This window comes from Salvelinus namaycush, chromosome 15, assembly GCF_016432855.1.
Source record: "Salvelinus namaycush isolate Seneca chromosome 15, SaNama_1.0, whole genome shotgun sequence".
Classification (NCBI taxonomy): Eukaryota; Metazoa; Chordata; class Actinopteri; order Salmoniformes; family Salmonidae; genus Salvelinus; species Salvelinus namaycush.
The window spans coordinates 13,893,868-13,915,560 of record NC_052321.1 but is presented as its reverse complement, the minus strand read 5'-3'; the positions used below and the strand labels follow the sequence as shown (position 1 = coordinate 13,915,560).

Below are 21,693 nucleotides of genomic sequence, written 5' to 3'. Positions count from 1 at the left end.
GTACTGTTTTCCCGATGGGCATTTACCTTTTGACACATCCCTAAGTCTGATAGTCCACACCTCATTGCACACCATTCATCTCATCCCCCTGTCTTTCGTTTTCCATGGGAAAAAACACAGATACTCACATGTTGACCCCACTCTAATATCCACATGCTTAATCTATAGAGCAGGGCAACAGTTATGAGGAGAAAAATATCCCTGTAACACTATTCCTATATGTTCACATCATCATAGTGGAGATTGAGAGTGGCATCACCATCATCATCATCGCATTAGTGAGTAGAGAGAGAGCCCTACCCTAAGACGAGGACAGACAGAAGCAGAGACAACCCTGCCTCAAGACGAGGACAGACAGAAGCTGAGAGATCCCTACACTAAGACGAGGACAGACAGAAGCAGAGAGATCCCTACCCTAAGACGAGGACAGACAGAAGCTGAGAGAGCCCTGCCCTAAGACGAGGACAGATGGTGGGATGGTTATTGTCTTTACCGAGGGGCCGGGTGGTCCCGGTGGGCCAACGCTGTCCTGTGCACATGTGCAGGCGTGGGGAAGAGCTGGGCACTTAAGCTCATCTCTCTGCAGGAGAGAAAGGAAGGAGATGACGAAAGAAAGAAAGACAATAAGAATGATATTTCATTTTTTACTGAAATACAACAGTAATAGTTTGTCCATCTCTTGACATCTGTGGGCCTTTCTGGTAACTCACGAAATACAACAAGTGCAAATAGGAGTATCTGTGATGAAAATGAGTGCCACTGCTCTGGCAACCCAAACCATAAAATGGCGCCTTGAAGTTTTCTGCTAGGAAACACATTAGAAAGGCTGCTAAAGCCATGATAAAACTGGGGTGCATACTAAAATATAACTGCTACCATAGCATGGCCTACACACAAATACTCTTTGACAACAAAAAATCCATCTGTTTTTTTGTGGAAGGGAATATGTGAAATCTTATACAACACAGCCTTCATTGACATGATACATTAATATCTCATGCAAATTACACTGAGAGAGAGAGATGGGTAATTGGCTATAGTCAAGTATATAACATGTATCCAGTAATAAAGATACCATAGATGGTACAATGATGTATCTGTCCACCCCATGATCAAAGGGACCAGTTGTTTTGGTGGGGTTGGGATTGTACTGTACTGAGATTAGTCCAATTAGCCAGGAATACAATGGTCTATTCAGGCCTGACAGTGCAATCATTTCATTTCAAATAACTTTTTGCCAGCTAGGCATCACTTCGTAATGGCTATACAGCATGTGCACTTTAAAATATTAGTAATGACATATAAACTCCAAAATGAACATGCAAAACTACAATGGCTCTCTTAACCTATAGTAAGTGCTCAATGGTGTATAGTGAAAGATGAGCAGAGTCAATGTATCAAGGCTTGATTGTACAGTACTGTACAGGTGAGGCCTTACTAGAGGGCTGTCTACAGTGAAGCTGCTCTTACCGTGGCCGGGAGATCACAGCATTTGTCTCTGCTGGTCCAGCTCAAGCTGCACACAATATCAAACATCTGGAGCTGGAACTGCACAACAGAACAGAAAGATGAGAGAAGAGAGACGAATACAGATGGGTGTTACACATGGCTTCCATTGAGCTCCAGCGTCCAAGACTTAGAAACAACATGGCTCCAGACGCAGGCCAGATCCCATAGAGAGCTGGAACACAGATAGCATGAGAGAACAAGACAGAGAGAGCAGCGTCTTACATCCCTCCAACAATGACCGTGAGTTGTCAGCTCTTAATTGAGCATCAACACATGAGGAGCACATCTGGGCACTTTGCACTTCACAGCTTGTGTGTGAGTGAGGGATGCATTTTATCAGGAGTTTTCCATTTCAAATAAGTGTTATCAATTTTTCACTCACTGTAGCCGACTCTCTCTTTGATCCTCCTGACTTCGCCATCTTGCCCAGCACTTCATAGCCATCTGTGGAGATGTTGTTGGCCTCCTTGATGGGTTTCTCTGCAACCTCCTGGCAGTCCACGTTCAGTTTGACCCTCTCGGGAGAGACACTGATGTGAAGCTTTAGGAGGAGGAGGAAGAGGAGGAGAAGAGGATTATTAGTTAAGACCACTCTAGTCTTCTCAATATGAACAACTACAGCAACAATATTTGGACATAATTGCTTGGTAAAGAGTACTGAAAGCGTTCAGTGTTTTTCACATGGTATTTCTGCAATAGCCTAGTGGTGGCAGGTACTAGGGTAGCCTAGTGGTTAGAGCGTTGGACCAGTAACCGAAAGGTTGCAAGATCGAATCCCCGAGCTGACAAGGTAAGCGGTCTAAGGCACCTGGTTCGATTCCAGGCTGTATCACAACCGGCCGTGATTGGGAGTCCCATAGAGCGGCGCACAGTTGGTCCAGCATCGTCCGGGTTAGGGGTAAGCCGTCATTGAAAATAAGAATTTGTTCTTAACTGACTTGCCTAGTTAAATAAAGGTAAAAAAAATAATAAAAGCACAATTCTTCAGGAGTCTCGTACCATAAACTAAGAACCCAGTTGAGCCAATGTGCAAACGAAACCCCTAAAGTCTTCTAACTGATGTTTATAAAGACGCTGATACTGTATTTTACTAAATCACTATTATTAATATGATTTTCTATCAAGAAGTTAATTAAAGATCATTGTATCACGTAAGAAGTAAGAACATTCTGGTTGTAGGTCCCTTGGAAAAAAGTTAATGTCACTTTCACTGATAAACAGAACATTGAATGATCAACATGAAACAACAAACTATAGGCTATGCATGAAATAACACAAAACTGCCAGGGTATGGGCCATTTCTCAACATTAACTCTCCAAAACTCCCATCACATCTCGAAATGATGTTGTTTATGGTACACCATCAAAAGTGCTACACTCTCCATACTTTCCTGCGCAGCTGCATTTTTCTGCCGAACATTCTGACAAGCTTTCACCCTGACAGAGACAGCAGGCTAACGTTACTGTGTTACTGTCCTACAGAGCGAAACCAACCGGACTTGACAACCACTCACAACATTATTATCTGGCCAACCACAGGAGAGGGGAGGGTCTGATACCCCAAGATCCTGGCATGGGCATACAGTATATACCATGATGCACTTGAGGGCTTACCAAAATAACGCTAAATTACATACTGCAAGCGCAAATAATGCGTACATATACATTATTTCACTAACCAACAAGAATATTACTGCAAAATGAGGATTCACAAAAATGTCAGTGTCCTTCACCGAGACTCATCATTTGAAAGCAACATGAAATTCCATCAACTGCAGTTGGCTGATGTTGGGGAACACGAAACATATTCTATTGGAACACAATCAATGAGTCACACAATGGCTCATTCTCTAATAAAGGCCTGAGAAATCTATCACACTGACACAGATGATGAAAATCTTCTGAATGGATCAAAAACCACAGGAGTCAAGAAAGACTAGACCTTGACTTCCACTATTACTGACCAAGTCACAATTACACTTAATTACTCCTCCCTCCCTCTGACTATAACTCCTGTAGACAATGACACATCCTGGACACATCTCTTTTTCAGCACTCCATTCACGCTTAGTATGGATTCTCCCTCTGGTATACTATAGACGTCATATGCTATATGCTATATATGCTATATATAGAACAAGTTGTCCAGTCCACAGACATAGCAACAGTATACTGTATATGGCTATATTTGGGTTCCAGTGTGTCTGACATACTTTCATGATTTCTATCAGACTCCATTTTATTGTTGTTGGCTGTGTCTTCACAACTCCTCCATGTTTTCACTCCATTTCACGATGGCGGGTGAAATCACAATTCACATGCAGCCTGATATGGGAATCCTACATTAGTTTGATTAAAAGTAAAAGTGGATCTTTCGTGATATTTTTGATGCACTGACAAATTGCAGATTTCACCAACTCTTTCCAGGAAGAGACAAAATCCTTCTTCATGTATACCACTGCCGCCATATCATTCCAGACATCTACGCTCCCATGTCCAGTCTTGGAGGACGATACAATATTCCCATCCTGGTTTCAGAAAAGGAGCTTGCTTAGCTTTGGTTGTAAAGTCACCATTTCATTTCTGAGTGGCTTCTTCTGTTGCAGGAATGGTTGCATGCGTCATTAAGTCTGCTTGGCTACCTCGCGGAATGGAGGGCTTTTAAAAGAAGGCTTCAGAGGAAACTCTTATAATGAGAGTACAAAGAGGGCAGTCAGGGCTATGGAAATGTATCAGTCAGATTGACCGAAGACCAACGTTTTAAACTGCTTTGGTTCTTTGGAGCATTCTCTTCTCCCACTCATTCTCAATTAGTGCTTGCAAATACTGACAAAACCCAACCGCTCATTCCACCCAATCCCTGAATGGAAAGTTTTAGAGAGTTTGGATCCTCTCAGAGAATAATAGCTGCATTTGTGAAGCTCTACGTATGGGGAACCTGTAGAGTGGATGGACTGAATACATCTAGCTATTACCAAAAGCACAATTATTTTTTTTAAATATTTCCACTTGATCGCAACCAAACGCAAAAAAGCTAATGGCACCAATGATACATATATGAGTTGGTGAAAAATATTCCCCCTTTCAAATCAAATCAAAATGTATTGGTCACATACACGTATTTAGCAGATGTTATTGCGGGTGTAGCAAAATGCTTGTGTTTCTTATTTAGTGGAACACTCTTTGCCTCAGAATAAAGCTTTCCCTGGTCAAACGCCCCTCTAAGGCCACCATCCCTGCAGTGTGAGGAGGGAATCCCCAGTTGGTTAGAGAGGGCTAGCGTCTGCTAAAGCTATCATTAGGAGATTTCCCACATGGTGGATCAGAGGAGAGCCAGACCTCTCTAACCTGGATAATTCTCTATTTAGCTACTGGCCCAAGGAGAAAGGAGAGGTAGATCAGTCTGCACTCTGTAACATACACATTGCTATTAAACTATATGAAGCACCTACACCCTACACATTTTACTACACTTAGTAAATATCAGGACTATAGTTCAAATGAGAGCATGGGTCAGACTAGGAATAGAGATAATGGTTGGTTTGGGTTAGTTGTTTCATACTTCCCTATGGACATGTCTGATCTTAGTAAGTAGAAACAATTCATTTTGTGAGAGAAATAATCGAGGGGAGGGGAATAATCTATTGTGTCTCATAACAATCTACTCTGAGTTCATATCAAAAGATATGAACTGCTCTGAGGTAGGGCACACACTATACATGTTAATAGTTTTTCGTTTTCTTTGAGTGGCAAATAGTTTCCCTGATCAGAGAAAAAGCAGGTAGGTAGACCACCGAAGACACCTGTTCGCTTGGAGCAGTAACTGCACAGTACCACAAACTAACCACCCAGCGCACACTCAGACTGCAGGCACCACCACAACCATAAGAAGAGATAAGAAGCACACACATCCAACTGGAGCTCTGATGATGTCGTTGTACTGATGCTAGTCATGTCATCGGCTGAAGCCCTGACCCGACATTCATAACATTAGTCTGTAATTAGCCTTGCTGCTTAGCAGTCTGACTGAAACTACTTCAACTTGATGTTCTATGGGCGAAACATTCTCCCTCATGACTTCGAAGTGTTTACAATGGATTCATTGACCCTAGGAAGTACATTTGATGTCGGATCAGAGTAGAGCACACTAGAGGGAGTGTCCTCATTATGTGTTTTTAGAAAAAGGAATAGCTGAAGTTTTTACATAATAGGAGGCATATTGTTTCCCTTCAGAAACATTGGATACACTTGAAACATTTTTCACGTCCATTGGAAACAGTCATTATTCATTTTAGTTGCATCTTACTGATGTTCATTGTTGAAATCCTTGTCACCCTACAGTCTGATATCTGAGCACAACAGAGGATGTTTAATATTCTGCTCTGCTTTGAGTTGGGGCTGGCGTTTGATGTCCAACATGGGCTCCTCTACTCCTGCTGAGACTGAGTTACGCAGAATGTGACAAAAACACTGTATATCATGGTTGTAAAACACTGAGAAAATCATTCTAGAGGACCAATGGCTTTTTATACAATAATGACAACCTACAGAGTTATTTCAACTGGGTTAGAAAGCCTTGAGTGACTGATGGATGTTTACAGTCATGTACAGTAATGACTCTATGCACTCACTGACCCCCACTGAGACTTAATATTGTAATCCCAACATAGAAGATTATTAGGGCCCCAATGGGAATCCACATTCGGAGGCAGTAAAGATGTATAGAAGATGCAATATACATGTCAAAATATCTCCATTCATGTTTACATATTGTTGTAGGTCTCTTTGAGCTTGTTGAATTTTTTTGGTCGATTTCATCAGTTTATTCAGATTTTCTCAGACTGTTAGAAACTGTCTGTTGAAGCAGGACATTTTTTTTATTGACAGATAATTTTATTCAAGCAGAAAATACTCCTGAAAATACCTCATTGGGCACATGCAGCTAGCTTTCTTTTATGCGGTCCAAAAGTACGAAGTGGCTTTTTTCCCAATGTATTGAGTTTCATTTATCATAAACGAGGTAAAACAAAACAAACGCTGATCCAATAACAGCCCACTTCCTCAGAATGTTCTTGAATTCCCACCTGACCGCCGCCAGGACAATGGCCAATCAGCACGTCGTAAGTCTCCATTGCTAGGCTAACTATAACTGGTTCCAAATAAAATAAAATATTCAGGTTGCACATTGTGCAAGATCACCATGGGTCACCAAAGTCTCCTCCAACCTGTGAAAATATATTTATAGTCCTTCCAAACCATTCATCAAAGTAACTTCCTTCAGCCTCAGAAAACAAAGCTAACAGCAGAGCATAAAAAGGCCTGAAGACTCAACTTTGGCACCGAACCCACATCGCAATACTATAAGATGGATCACATTTAATTTCATGAGAGGAAAGTAACCATATCCTAGCTAGATCTTAGTCTTGGCGTTTATTATCCACAAGATCATACCCTCAGGAGGTGTATTCAATGAGGCATAACACTAATCAACAGAAACATCAACTATGAACAGACATGACCGACCATAATGACAGAACACATCTATCATAGGTGGTGACCATATCAAGGCTACACATCCCAGACAGGACGTCTACTCTGCCTTGAAAATGTATCTAAACATTTTACCACAGAAATTCATTATTCATGTGAAAATGTATCTTTGGAACCTGGTGTTTTGGATGTTATTATCCCAAATTATTGCTGATTATTGCTGATCTGTATGTCCTTGGGAAATTCAACCACAAAAATAGGCCAAGATATGTTACTCCTCTGCCAAGCCTTAATGTCACCATATGGCCCACAAACTGTTTTCATTCAAGTGAAATGGTGTTTACCTTGTGGAAGCTCCCGTGGAAAATTCTCTTCACTTGATCCTCATTAAACATGGCTCTTTGGATCTCCCCTCTGGTGTCCTTGTTGTAAAACGTGATTGTTTTGCTGGAAGCTGAAAAGAGAGAACGATGGCTTCAGATGGACCCCTAAACATACATTACAGGGAGAAGTCATGCAACGCACACACACACACAGAGAGAGAGAGAGGGAGATAGAGAGAGAGTGAGATAGCGAGAGAGAGAGAGATAGAGAGAGATATAGAGAGAGAGAGATAGAGATAGAGATAGAGAGAGATAGAGAGAGATAGAGAGAGATAGAGAGAGATAGATAGAGATAGAGAGAGATAGATAGAGAGATAGAGAGAGAGAGATGAAGATAGAGAGAGAGAGAGAGATATACAGGGAAGATGGCCCTCACAAGTGAACACTTATGGACTTGTAGAAAAAGTGTGAAAAGTCAGTGCCAAACCAAAACTCTTCCCTAGAGGGGATCAGTGGACTGTAGCAGCCCACTAATCATTACACTGGTCTAAGTTTCTAAAGACTGTTATTTGATGCAGTAAGGAGGGGAATCAGACCATAGCTGTTAGGTAGCTTCAGCTAACCCAGAAGAGAAACAAAGCATGATGGGGGCTTACGGTTGACAGTGACCCCGACCTCAGGGTTGTTGTTACCATCTGCAATCTGCCAGATATCAAAGGCCTGGTTGGGGGTGTCAGGAAGGAGACGGAAGAGCAGGATAATGGTGTAGGATGGAGAAAGACCCTCTGGGTGGATCTCCCTGGCAGGAAGAAAAATACAGGATACAGGTGTCATGGCAGAGTTTTTTCATAAAGCTAAGGGATTCTCTTCTGTAAGATGGTCAACTTCATAGACTACAACACTGGGAAAATCTGATTACTAGCTGTATTCATTTGACATACAAAATGTTGACTTAAGTTAGTTAATCAGATAATCATTCATCTTTGATCAAAGTAAGAGGGTCCACTAAAACCTGTTGGAATTAAGATAGCCAATCGTAATCTATAGAGCCTTTGGCCAGGACGAAACACTAGATCCTTTGTAACTTCTGGAAAATCAAAGACGCAGAGAAACAAGGTTGGCATCTAAAAGCCACACCATAAACCAAAAAGACACACAATATCCACCCTGTCACGTAGACCACAGAATCTGAAAATGGTTGCCAGTTCTACCCGACTCAAAAAATTACGGACATATTGAAAGTATTTTCCGTCCCTACTTTACTGCTTGAAGTGTTTCCATTTGTGCACATGAAGTCAATGACTTACCCACGCACAACTACAGATGATTATGGACAAATGAACTAAGCATGCTCATGCCTAAAATGTTAGCGCAGAACTCTTGAGCAGCTCAGCATTTGCCTGAATACATTTTAATGGGCCCAGTAAAGAGCTGGGCTCTTGACCTTCGGCTGCTTTGGTTGATCCCTCTATGACATACACTACCGTTCAAAAGTTTGGGGTCACTTAGAAATGTTCTTGTTTTTAAAAGAAAAGCCATTTTTTTGTCCATTCAAATAACATCAAATTGATCAGAAATACAGTGTATACATTGTTAATGTTGTAAATTACTATTGTAGCTGGAAACGGCAGATTTTTAATGGAATATCTACTTAGGCGTACAGAGGCCCATTATCAACAAACATCACTCCTGTGTTCCAATGGCACGCTGTGTTAGCTAATCCAAGTTTATCATTTTAAAAGGCTAATTGATCACTAGAAAACCCGTTTGCAATTATGTTAGCACAGCTGAAAATTGTTGTGCTGATTAAAGAACCAATAAAACTGGCCTTCTTTAGACATCTGCAGCGTCAGCATTTGTGGGTTTGTTTACAGGCTCAAAATGGCCAGAAACAAAGACCTTTCTTCTGAAACAAAGACCTTTCTTCTGAAACTCGTCAGTCTATTCTTGTTCTGAGAAATTAAGGCTATTCCATGAGAGAAATTGCCAAGAAACTGAAGATCTCGTACAACGCTGTGTACTACTCCCTTCACAGAACAGAGCATAATGGCTCTAACCAGAATAGAAAGAGTGGGAGGCCCCGGTGCACAACTAAGCAAGAGGACAAGTACATTAGAGTGTTTAGTTTGAAAAACAGACGCCTCACAAGTCCTCAACTGGCAGCTTCATTAAATAGTACCTGCAATACACCAGTCTCAACTTCAACAGTGATGAGGCGACTCCTGGATGCTGGCCTTCTAGGCAGAGTTCCTCTGTCCAGTGTCTATGTTATCTTGCCCATCTTAGTCTTTTCTTTTTATTGGCCAGTCTGAGATATGGCTTTTTCTTTGCAACTCTGCCTAGAAGGCCAGCATCCCGGAGTCGCCTCTTCACTGTTGAAGTTGAGACTGGTGTTTTGCGGGTACTATTTAATAAAGCTGCCAGTTGAGGACTTGTGAGGCATCTGTTTCTCAAACTAGACACTCGAATGTACTTGTCCTCCCACTAAGTGACCCCAAACTGTTGAACGGTAGTGTATGTGGGAGAGGGGCTACCCTGGGAGCTTTACACTCTGAACCAAATCATTTTCTCTTCCTAACACCTCATATTCTACAAGCTGCAACAACAAACAGGGCTGGAAAAGGGCTCTTGGCACAGCGCTCTCCGAGCAGAGCCTTTGAAGATACAAAAAAATGATTATGCAGGCTGGCTAGCATTACAATACACAGGAGAAGAGCAGGCAACGCGCAACAGCCCGCAAACAGGCACACACTTACTTTGTGGGTGCAGAGAGGAATGCATCTTTGTGTAGCCTGTAGCCTATAAAGCTGTTGAAAGAGCCAGGTTCCATGGACACGCCATTCATGGCAGCGAAGGTCCTGTCTGTGATGTTGAAGCCCTCAAGCATTCTGAAGCCTGGTGAACACACGTCAGGTCAATACACAATCATGAGAAGATACAAGTCAATGCACAGGAACACAGTACTGACATTGTTGGTAGGAATGAATTAGGGCTCAGAGTTTTTCTACGTCAGTAAAGAGCTCCTGGCCATAGGTGTTATCAGCAGCTGTCATTTCAGAATATAGGTGTAGCATATACTTACCAGGTGAGGTGAACCCGTTGATGTAGATCAAAGGACAAGCTGAGGAGGGAGAAGTAAAACAAAACATGATGTGATGGAAAAGGCTGGAGGACAACATACAGCTAACGTCAATCTGCTTTCACTTGTGTCTTGAGGTACTGTGTAATGTAGATGTAAATCTTACTGGATGTGGCCGTTTCACAGATGAATGTGAGGAGGTTGTCCTGGATCTTGGCGAACGCGTCAAAGTCATCCACAACAAAGACGTGTCTTTCACTTGGCTTGCTGCCAATGTTCCTCAACTCTGCCACGTCCACATCGGCCACACCGACCACAAATACACTGTAACCTGGAGCAAGACGAGCACAAAGATAACCGTTATGATCCATACGCCCTAGCCCTGTTGGCTGTTCAGATCTTCCAATTTGACAGTGAAAACCCCAAAAGGAGTAAGTAATGCTTTATCTCAAAACATATCTAGTCATTTCTAAAGTTCTGTAGCTACACTTATGTTGACTAAATCTGGACTGAAAATATCCTTTTACAGACTTCTGTAAGGACAAATCCAAATGTTGAACACTTACCAGAGTGTATCAGGTTGGAGGCACTCTTCTGGACCTCGTCTTGGGAGCGACCATCGGTGACGACCACCAGAACCTTAGGCACGTACTTCCTCATGCCGTTGTCTGAGGTGAACACCTTCTCACCAACGTGCTTCAGAGCAGCACCTGTACACAGAGGGGTAAGACATCAATTTACACCTTTAACTATAGACCCATTCGACTCCACCAGCAAGATGAAGACCCTGTAATGACATTGGTGGTGAGTGAATGTTTGTAGAATCTTTAATTAACTCAACATTATGCAATTGGTGTTAACGATATCATCCAGTAAGATTGAGAGTAGCAGTCTGTGGGCGTACCTGTTTTGGTGTTTCCTCCCATGTAGCGGACAAGCTGCAGCGCAGCCAAGGTCCTTCCCTTGTCTTGGTAAGTGTTCAGTTTGAACTCTGTCTTGGCACTGTCACTGAACTGCACAAAAGACACCTGTTTCCAGAAGACAAAAGAGGGAGTGAGAGGGAGCGAGAGCGAGAGCGAGAGCGAGAGAATAATAAAGCATTGACATGAAGAATACACTCTGAAAGGGGAAAAGAGAAGAGAATATGCTGTAAACATCAAAGAGCTAACGCTCAGAGGATAGCCTGAATGGCTACGTACCTGCATGCCGCCAGGGTGGATGACGTCGAAGGCTCCGATCATGCTGAACACAAACTGGATCACTTTGCTGAAGCTCTCGTCTCCGATACTCCAGGAGCCGTCAATCAGGAACACCAGGTCAGCCTTGGCCCCTCTGCACACTGTGGTGCACATAGAGCAAGTCAATGTCAGGTAGGACATGTATAAAGAGTTTCTTCTCTGTGTTAGCTTCACTTCTCTTCACAGCATGCTGACTTCAAGCCTTTCCTTACCGTCCATAGCAGGGGGGATGGTGGGGGGTGGAGGTGGAGTGGGGGGCTCAGTTGGGGTCTCTGTGGGCTTAATCACTGTAACAAAGACCAGAACATAAACAGTCAAACCGTTTGGACTTCACTAGCATGCCCTGTTAGTCCCCTGCAAAAACCCTGAGGTGTTTTCTTATACCCGGAGTGTGGTGGGAGGTATACATGTGTGTAAACACAATGAAATGTTACATGTTACAGGTCTGATGGTTAGTGGAGTTTCTTACGGGTCCTCTCCTTGACGCTGACTCCAGGCCCCTCCAGGTTGGGGGTCTGTGTGTACACTGTGGCGTTGTAGAGGGCGTCAGGGGTCAGGCCGTCCCAACAGTAGTGGATCTCAGACCCAGTGATGGTGGTCTCCTGACCTCCCCTGTTAGAGGCTGTAGGAGGAAAGAGTAACACACATTGGTAGTGGATCAGGTGATTTATCCCCATACACTTTAAACATATACCCCATTTATCCCCAAGCACTTTGAGCAACTGGAAATCACACCTGGTAAAAGCGTTATATAAATCTAATTCATTATCATTATTATGATTATTTTCAAAGAGAGGGGAAGGAGAGGGGTTAAAGCCAGCCAGTGATAGTGCTTGGACTGAGGTAGCAGTGGGCTTATACAGTGTTTTGTCTTATTCAACATGCCCTTTCAAACAAACATGAATTAACTTAATGTGGCAAAGTGCAGTGCTTCCATCTATAATGGCTACCATACTGTAAACAGACTTAAATATTGCAACATTTTTTCCCATGTTTTTTTTTCTCTTACAGTCCTCCAGCGTCAGAGAATTAATAGGAGACAGATGGATCAGTGGGCATGAATAAAATACAATTATATAACATATTTAGACATTCGAACAAGGACACCTTTGTGATAGGGTGGCAACTTTGTCTACATATCTGATCGACAGTAAACATTCTCAAATCAATATAGAAACAGTTCTCCCCCACAGGTATCAAGGTTATATGGAATGGGCTCCCAGCCAGGTACAGCACTTACGGTCGAATGGATTGAGTTTGAGTCTGTAGGAAGTGGCAGCCCTGTGGGGGGTCCATCTCATGCAGAAGGTGTCATAACCAACGTTGTAGGTGGTCAGGTCAGTGATGTTCAGGTACACTGTGAAAGACAGGAACAGTCAACCAATCAATCAAACAATAATTTGATCAACCAAACAACTAATGAGTCAAGCAACCAATCAAACAACCAATAAATCACTTACATGTGGTTCCTTGTCCAATGAGAGGTCCGCTGAGGCCAGCGTCGTACTGGGCCAACACCTTGAGGTCGTAGGTGGTTCCAGGCTGCAGGTTGTGCAGCTGGTAGCTGGTCACATCTCCAACAAACGTCTCCATGGTCTGATCAGTACCTGCAGGCACAGACAGGGACACTCCAGGTCAATAACAGTAGGCACAGACAGGGACACTCCAGGTCAATAACAGCAGACACAGACAGGGACAATACAGATCAATAACAGCAGACACAGACAGGGACACTCCAGGTCAATAACAGCAGGCACAGACAGGGACACTCCAGGTCAATAACAGCAGGCACAGACAGGGACACTCCAGGTCAATAACAGCAGGCACAGACAGGGACACTCCAGGTCAATAACAGCAGGCACAGAAAGGGACACTCCAGGTCAATAACAGCAGGCACAGACAGGGACACTCCAGGTCAATAACAGCAGGCACAGAAAGGGACACTCCAGGTCAATAACAGCAGGCACAGACAGGGACACTCCAGGTCAATAACAGCAGGCACAGACAAGGACACTCCAGGTCAATAACAGCAGGCACAGACAAGGACACTCCAGGTCAATAACAGCAGGCACAGACAGGGACACTCCAGGTCAATAACAGCAGGCACAGACAGGGACACTCCAGGTCAATAACAGCAGGCACAGACAGGGACACTCCAGGTCAATAACAGCAGGCACAGACAAGGACACTCCAGGTCAATAACAGCAGGCACAGACAGGGACACTCCAGGTCAATAACAGCAGGCACAGAAAGGGACACTCCAGGTCAATAACAGCAGGCACAGACAGGGAAACTCCAGGTCAATAACAGTAGGCACAGACAGGGACAATACAGATCAATAACAGCAGGCACAGACAGGGAAACTCCAGGTCAATAACAGTAGGCACAGACAGGGACAATACAGATCAATAACAGCAGGCACAGACAGGGAAACTCCAGGTCAATAACAGTAGGCACAGACAGGGACAATACAGATCAATAACAGTAGGCACAGACAGGGACAATACAGATCAATAACAGTAGGCACAGACAGGGACAATACAGGTCAATAACAGTAGGCACAGACAGGGACACTCCAGGTCAATAACAGTAGGCACAGACAGGGACAATACAGATCAATAACAGCAGACACAGACAGGGACAATACAGATCAATAACAGGAGGCATAGACAGGGAAACTCCAGGTCAATAACAGCACACACAGACAGGGACACTCCAGGTCAATAACAGGAGGCATAGACAGGGACACTCCAGGTCAATAACAGGAGGCATAGACAGGGACACTCCAGGTCAATAACAGGAGGCACAGACAGGGACACTCCAGGTCAATAACAGGAGGCATAGACAGGGACACTCCAGATCAATAACAGCAGACACAGACAGGGACACTCCAGGTCAATAACAGGAGGCATAGACAGGGACACTCCAGGTCAATAACAGCAGACACAGACAGGGACACTCCAGGTCAATAACAGTAGGCACAGACAGGGAAACTCCAGGTCAATAACAATCACATCTGTGACTTTCTTCTATAGCTGGATATGTATATTAAGTAAGCCAAGTGAATCTTCTTTCACAGCTGAATATAATAGTATATTAGAAGAGTAAAATAGTAGCTATCTGACCTTCAGGTGAGTAGACCAGTTTGTAGCCCACCACTCTGGAGGGTGCTGCGTCCCAGGACACCCTGAAGCGAGTGTACCACTCATCTGACACTCTCAGATTCTGAGGTCCTAGCATGCCAACTGTGGGGAAGAAAATACAGACCGTCAAAACATATTAAAAACATATTACAACATTTTTAACATTAATATCACAGCCATGCAGTCCCAAGCTATGACTTTGCTTTGATGTGGTGTAATTTGTTAGAGGAAATGAGACTGGGTATTGGGCAGCTCTAGTGTGAGATCTAACATTGGAGGACAGCCAGTTCAAAAGTTTCTGGTATTCACAGGCAGACTGAACTGAAGCCATGTTTCTGACATCCAGGATAATAATCACTGGCTGAGTTTATAAAACTCCTGTACTGTGAATGTGTCTGTGTGTGACTGTAACTTACAGTATGTGTCTGCGAGCAACTGTGTTTGTGGAGAACTGTGTGCGTCTGTTTGTCTATCATGTTGAATAGTGGACCAAGCATAGAATGTGCTAGTGTACCTGTATGCCCGTCTCCATCCAGATCTCCCCCTGGTCCGTCAGGGTAGATGGCCTGCACGTTGATCTTATAGGGAGTGTCTGCATCCAGGTTGGGCAGGATGACGCTATTTCTGTTCCCAGGAACCATGGTCTACAGGACACACAGGCAAAACATTGTATTACTGTTCATTAATACTATTCAACAGGTACTTCAAACAGAGGAGAAATAAGGATCCTGACAACCTCCCCACACTGCGCCTTGGGCCACACTCTAATTCATGCTGTAGACTCATCAAGATGGTGTTTGATGAGGGTATCATCAGAAATAGCAGCAATATAGGTGCTTACGTGCTCCTCGATGGGGTCTCCAGTGGTGGGGGCGTAGGTAATCTTATACTGCTGCACAGGTCCCTCAGCATGTTCCCATGCCACGGTCAGAGAGCTGGTAGTGGCATCATAAACACGCATGTTCCTAGGGCCACTGCGGGGAACTGGGACGGGGATAATAAAGACGTTAGCACAATATCAAGCATATACTTGGATGTGGATAAACATGTAAAGGCAATAGGATCTTATATATGATAGATAGTATATACTGGATCTTACGTGTTGTGCCCTTGTCTTCAGCCGGTGGTCCTTCTCCGTTGGCATAGATGGCGACCACTCCCACGTTGTAAGGCGTGTCCGGGACCAGCTGCTCCAGCAGGGTGGTGGTGGAGGTCCCAGGAACCAGGATCTGACCAGAGGGGATAGAGACACAGAGGTCAGCACTGAAGGACCAATCACAGTCTCCAGCATGCATTACAGTGGGTTGGATTCAATCAAACTACAACTCTCGCACCCACACGTTTGATTCTCAAAACTAGAGAAATTATGATGAAGACAAGCATTAATAGTAATAACAAGGATAGCTGTAACTATCAACATTATTCTACATCAATTAGGCTAGCCTACACTGACACATCCAGATGGGGGAGAAGAGTCCTGTCTGAAAAGTGTATCAGCTGTAGGGGGAAAACAGCAATCATGCTGTAATGCTGTTTGACCCACGGTCCTGGCAGCTCTGACACTCACTATGACCCCCCAGTCTGACAACCTGACAGCGGTTTCAGTGTGACACCTCTATCAACTCGTTCTCACCTCACCTCACTCAACAACCACTTGTATTGATACTTCTCAGTGCTCAGTGAATGGGGGAACACAAGTATGAATTTTATGTCAATGATGTATGGCCCCTCCAGACAGTCAGGGCAATAACACACTGAGTAACTAACGTAATGTGTTGACAGTGGCTTACAGCAGCCTGGCTCCTCTGCTCTGTCCTCACTGGCTGGTGCTCATCTCTGTGTGTCTGTGTTCTCACATACCAGACCCCACTTCTCTGTCTCTTGATAACATTATCAAAGGTTATCAGCCTCTACCCTGATCTTCTCATCTACCTGCCTTGTCCTAGTATCACATACAATACAAAATATACAGGAGTCCACCCACCTGGTATTTGGTTTCCCTCTCTCCCTTTGACCCCAAACACAATTGTGTTGTGTTCAATGTGTGTATCTCTATCTCTGTGTCTCTGATGGGACTGTTTTTGACAAATGTCATCGAACCCTTACGTCGGTCATCGCTTTGGAGGGATTAATAGCAAAATGTTCTTCTCGAGGAGTAAACCCAATATGACATGGCTGCTTTCCTAATCTAGTAGTGCATACACCTAACCTCCCTGTGTTAAATGTGATGGTGCATCGTGACACTGGCCACATGGCTGCTGATGTGGAAAGCTGGCCCTGGCACTGGAAAAGCCCAGCCCAAGTCCATCATAATATTCCCCCAGAAACACAATGTTGTGGCTTTATAAGAACAAAGAGAGTACTTCTAGCTATCAATAAAATGGAACAGCATCACTCTTTAAAGACCTGTTAAGTCAAAACAGGGTCTCAGTGTCTCAATGTTTCTCACAGATGTGGCTGTTTGTGCAATGTCAAGTAGCAGTTTATTAGTTGTTTGTGACATCCTTTATAACTCCAGATGTGGGCACCGTCAAGCCAGATAAGGAGGGGAAAAAGCCCAGACAGCTTCCTGTTTTAATTAATGAACATGAAAATGTGGCCTTAAACCAGTAATAGACTGTTAAATAAGAACCCCCACCAGAAAGACAGTCGATGTGGAGCACAAACAGGTTGATGTTGTTCTGTTCCTTCACAAAGAGCTGTAGTGATGAAAATCTGTAAATGGACCGAAGCATTCCACTCGGCCACCCCTGCACACACCCCAAGTCACTGGACATTAACATTTGACCTCTGACCTGGGGCGGGGTTAATCAGAGACCCTATGGGTCTCCCTGGTGGTGACTCACCGACTCTGAGGGCTTGGTGCCGCTCAGGGGGGCGTAGACAACCCTGTACTGCACGACCTTGCCTGAGGCGGGATCCCAGCGCACATTCAGGGTGTTGGTGGTGGGGCCGAAGACCTGGATGTTCCTCACGGGGGTACGCTCCACTGTGGAGAGAGAGAAAGAGAGAGAGGGATGGAGGGAGGAGGAGAGAGAGAAAGAAAGGGAGAGATGGGGAAAGAAGAGAGTGGGGGTGAGTGGGAAGAGAACAGCAGCTGAAAAAATGTATTAGAGAGTCCAACTAAATTATTGATGGCTGAATCAGACACTAGGGAATGTTCACCTTGAAGCCATCCAAGCGTTCACTTGGTCTATGTACAATACATACTAGTTGACTAGTATGATGTTTCCAGTCTTTGTACCACTCAGCATTGTACACTCATAAAGACAGAGTGGGAAGTACATGGGGAGCTTCTTTTCTTAGAGACCAGAAGTATTGGCCAGAAATAAGTAACAAAAGTCCTGGGCTTCACCCTGAAAGCACAGCATCAATGGATAGTCCACATCAATATCAATATTTTTTATTTTTTTTATCACAAATTGATAGATTTGATTAGCATCATTTGTCAGACTGCCTGAAGAAATATAGATTCCATTGAAATTGAAGAAGCAAGATGTAGAGTCCTATAATTCTGACAGAGATCAAAAGCTTGAAAGCTATCATTGATCGGTGTCCCTTGGGGTACATTCTGATGGATTTAATACAGGACAGATGAACCTAACAACAGGATAGACAGAAGACCATTAGGCTATGGCTTTGGTACCAGTAACAGTAATGACATACAGTGACTTTTGATAAATATAGCCAGTCTAGAGAAGGCTGATGAATGGAAAGTGAAAAAATACTCTCAATTCATTCTCTTCCCTCCTCTAGTTTTTTCCATGGGAGGAGCAAATTACTCACGTCATGCTATCCCCCCAGCCGTGCTACCACAACCACTACCAGTCATTACACCCCATAAACGGACCCCATTACCTTAAGGCTGGAGACATCACTAGTGTTGCCAACACAGAGGAATTCCTTCCTGTGCAATCAGCCCACTAAAGACTGAGTCATACTGAGTGGAGAAATATAATTGTGGAAGAAACTGGAAGAGGGATGATCTGTTCAAAATGGATGGTAACCAGCTAATAAACTAAATATAGTGTCTACAGTGAATCATACTATCTAGCATGGCATTGGACATTTTAGCTGTAAACAGATGACAACCAAAAACATGTTAGATCTTTTTGGCATTGCCCCCAGAAATAAAAGGGGTTCGCTTAATTTAGTAGGAAAATTCCGCTACAATAAAACTGGGACATATTTTGGGCTCATTACAAGAGTTTACTGGCATAAGGAGTAAGCAAGCCAATACACTAGACCAGAGAGTGCATGCTCTACAGAAATGCCAGGTCTCAAAGAATGACCAAACAAAAACCCAACTCATTATCATATATTGTAGCCTTAGCACACTGCACAATCTTCTCCTCAGGAAATGCTGTACCAAGACTGGTAGAAATATAACTATTTTATATTGTACACAGGCTCCTTCATTAAATTGACCATGGTACGTCATGAGAAAAGGGTTGTTGAGGCAGGTCATCTATACTAGATAACGTGAACCATCCTAACAGTAAACCTGTACGTGGACTCACGTGTCTTGCCGTTCTCAGACATGCGTTTGCCCTCTCCAGGGGGGTAGAGAGGGACCACAGTGACGGTGTAGAGGGTGTCAGACATCAGGTTCTTCAGCACAGTGTTGGTGGTGCTACCAGACACCTGGGCCTGTAGATACAACCACACAACAGGACTGAGTCACAAAGCTACACAGAAGTGATCTGTCTATATGAAATTTGGAAAAACGTCATAAAACACGATTAAAAAGAGAGAGAAAAGGTCTGGTAAAGGAGTAGTATTTTGCAAGTATGTTTGACTGTCTGAGTGAATCTGTGAAGTATCAGTGTATTGGTGTTTGTATTCTTTCAGCATTAGATAATGGATGTGATAATGAAAGAGTATGCATGCCATAGTGGAGATTCGGTAGTGATTGGTTAGAGGTGGCCCAGCCTACCACTTCCTCAGCTCCTCCAGCGGTGGGCACATAGTAGATCTTGTACTGGCGCACATTGCCCTCGGCGGCCTCCCATTGGACGTTCAGGGTGCTGGTGGTAGGGTCAGTGACCTGGAGGCTCCGCACTCCACCCAGAGGCTCTGGAGAGAGAGAAGAAAGGAGGTTTTAGGATTCATACTATGTTAAATGACAACAATGAGCTACAGATGTTAAAATGTAAGTAGAGGTACAGAAGTGGCAAGTGGTAGGCGTAAAATCAATGTTTTACAAACACAGTATTTAGGGCATCTTTAACATCAGCATCTAGGTTACAAATGTAACCCCGGTTCCCTGGTGAAGCTGAGAGGACAAAAGGGAACATGATGTAATCATGAAGGCCTTAGCGAGGCCCCAGTTACAGTAGGTCACTCACTGGTTTTTCCGTTGCCAGAGATGTCCTTGCTCTCCCCGTTGCTGTAGATGGCTGACACGGTGATGGAGTAGGGAGTGTCGGGGGTCAGCTTGGGAAGCAGCACCGTGTTCTTCTTCCCTCCAATCTGCGTCTGTTGGGGAATGAAGACAGATTGAAATGACTGGGAGAGAAGACGGAAGGACCCTCACTTTGCTCACCTGGTCCATGATCACACTCAAGGCCTAAGGGTCGACTCATTTCGCAATTATTGGATCAACTCTAAATTCTTGTAATATTCCCTTCAGATTACAAATGCGTCAAATAGTCCATTCAATGTGGCCTCAGAAGAGATGACATAGGAAAAAGAGTTGTATTATCTTATTGGATGTGGATGTCTCTGATTCCAGCTTCTCTCCCTTGACAGTTTATGTCAGTGTCAGAGACTTGATGGAAAGAATGCAGGTTGAGAAATACCAGACTGTTAAAAAAAATTGTCAGAGGATTCATCGAGCATTTTTGCACTTTGCTATTGTAGTGAGCAAGATCTAAGGTAAAGCTGTACTCTAATGGCCCTAACAGTGGGATGGGTTGTTTAAAGAGGTATGATTGATGAATTTACTGCATTGTTTCTGATCAAGGAGCTGCTGTATTAAAAGGAACTATGTTGGGTTGCATCGCCTCACAGAGACGGCTGACTGAGTAAACCCTGTGTGTGTGTGCGTGTGCGTGCGTGCGTGTGTGAGTTTTCTAGTTTTTTTCTTGTCCTCCACAGAGTAAGTTAACCACTGACAGCATGCCTGGTGAAAACGTATCATCAGTGTCTCCCATTTCCTACGCAGACTTTTTGTCACAAATGAATCAAAGCGGAGCCTCTTGAGCTCTCCATACTTGTTGAAGATCTGTCAATGAACCAAAAACACTTGGCTAAGCTTGGCTCATTAGCTTCCAGCTTTCCAACAATGCCTCAATGTTTAGCGTGTGATATCATCACAGCAACCGAGGGACGGACGGCCACTGAACAGAACTGGGTTCTGTCCTCTAATTAAAAAAGGGAAAACATTTCATCCATTCTGCATGGGAATGGAAACTCTGAATGGACAAATAACTGACATAGCGCTAGCTACCCTTGACTCCAATATGGTAGGCCTATCACTTCACAGACAAGACTGATGAGAGAGTGAAATTCTCTAACTGCTTCCTTCCATTTACTGGATCTCTCTCTGTGTGCCTCCACATCATGCAAACTCTAAGCGCCTAAACATCTGGCCTGAGGAGAAAAGCCTTTCTGTCTAAACTACTATCCAGCTCTATAGAGTGGAGCAGCAGCGATGCCAGACAACTTGAAGGACCCTGTAAACACTGTCTGCAGTCAACGATCCCCTTGGTACCACACTCCCTGTCCTGTTACATTAACACACACACGCACATACACATACACCCTCAACCCTGCTGGGCCGACATTCCATCTCTGCCCCCCCTTCTCCTCCATCTCTCCACACTGATAACCCCACTCCCCTGGAGCTCTGGTCAAGGTTCCTGACCACCACGTGTTTCTAAAATGCATCAAAGCTGGGACCGAGAGAC

The 21,693-nt window shown here is 43.9% G+C and overlaps 1 pseudogene; it reads right to left on the bottom strand.

Annotated features, from left to right (window-relative positions):
* Window positions 1–21,693, bottom strand: part of LOC120059780 — a 76,132-nt pseudogene that overhangs the window by 12,150 nt on the left and 42,289 nt on the right.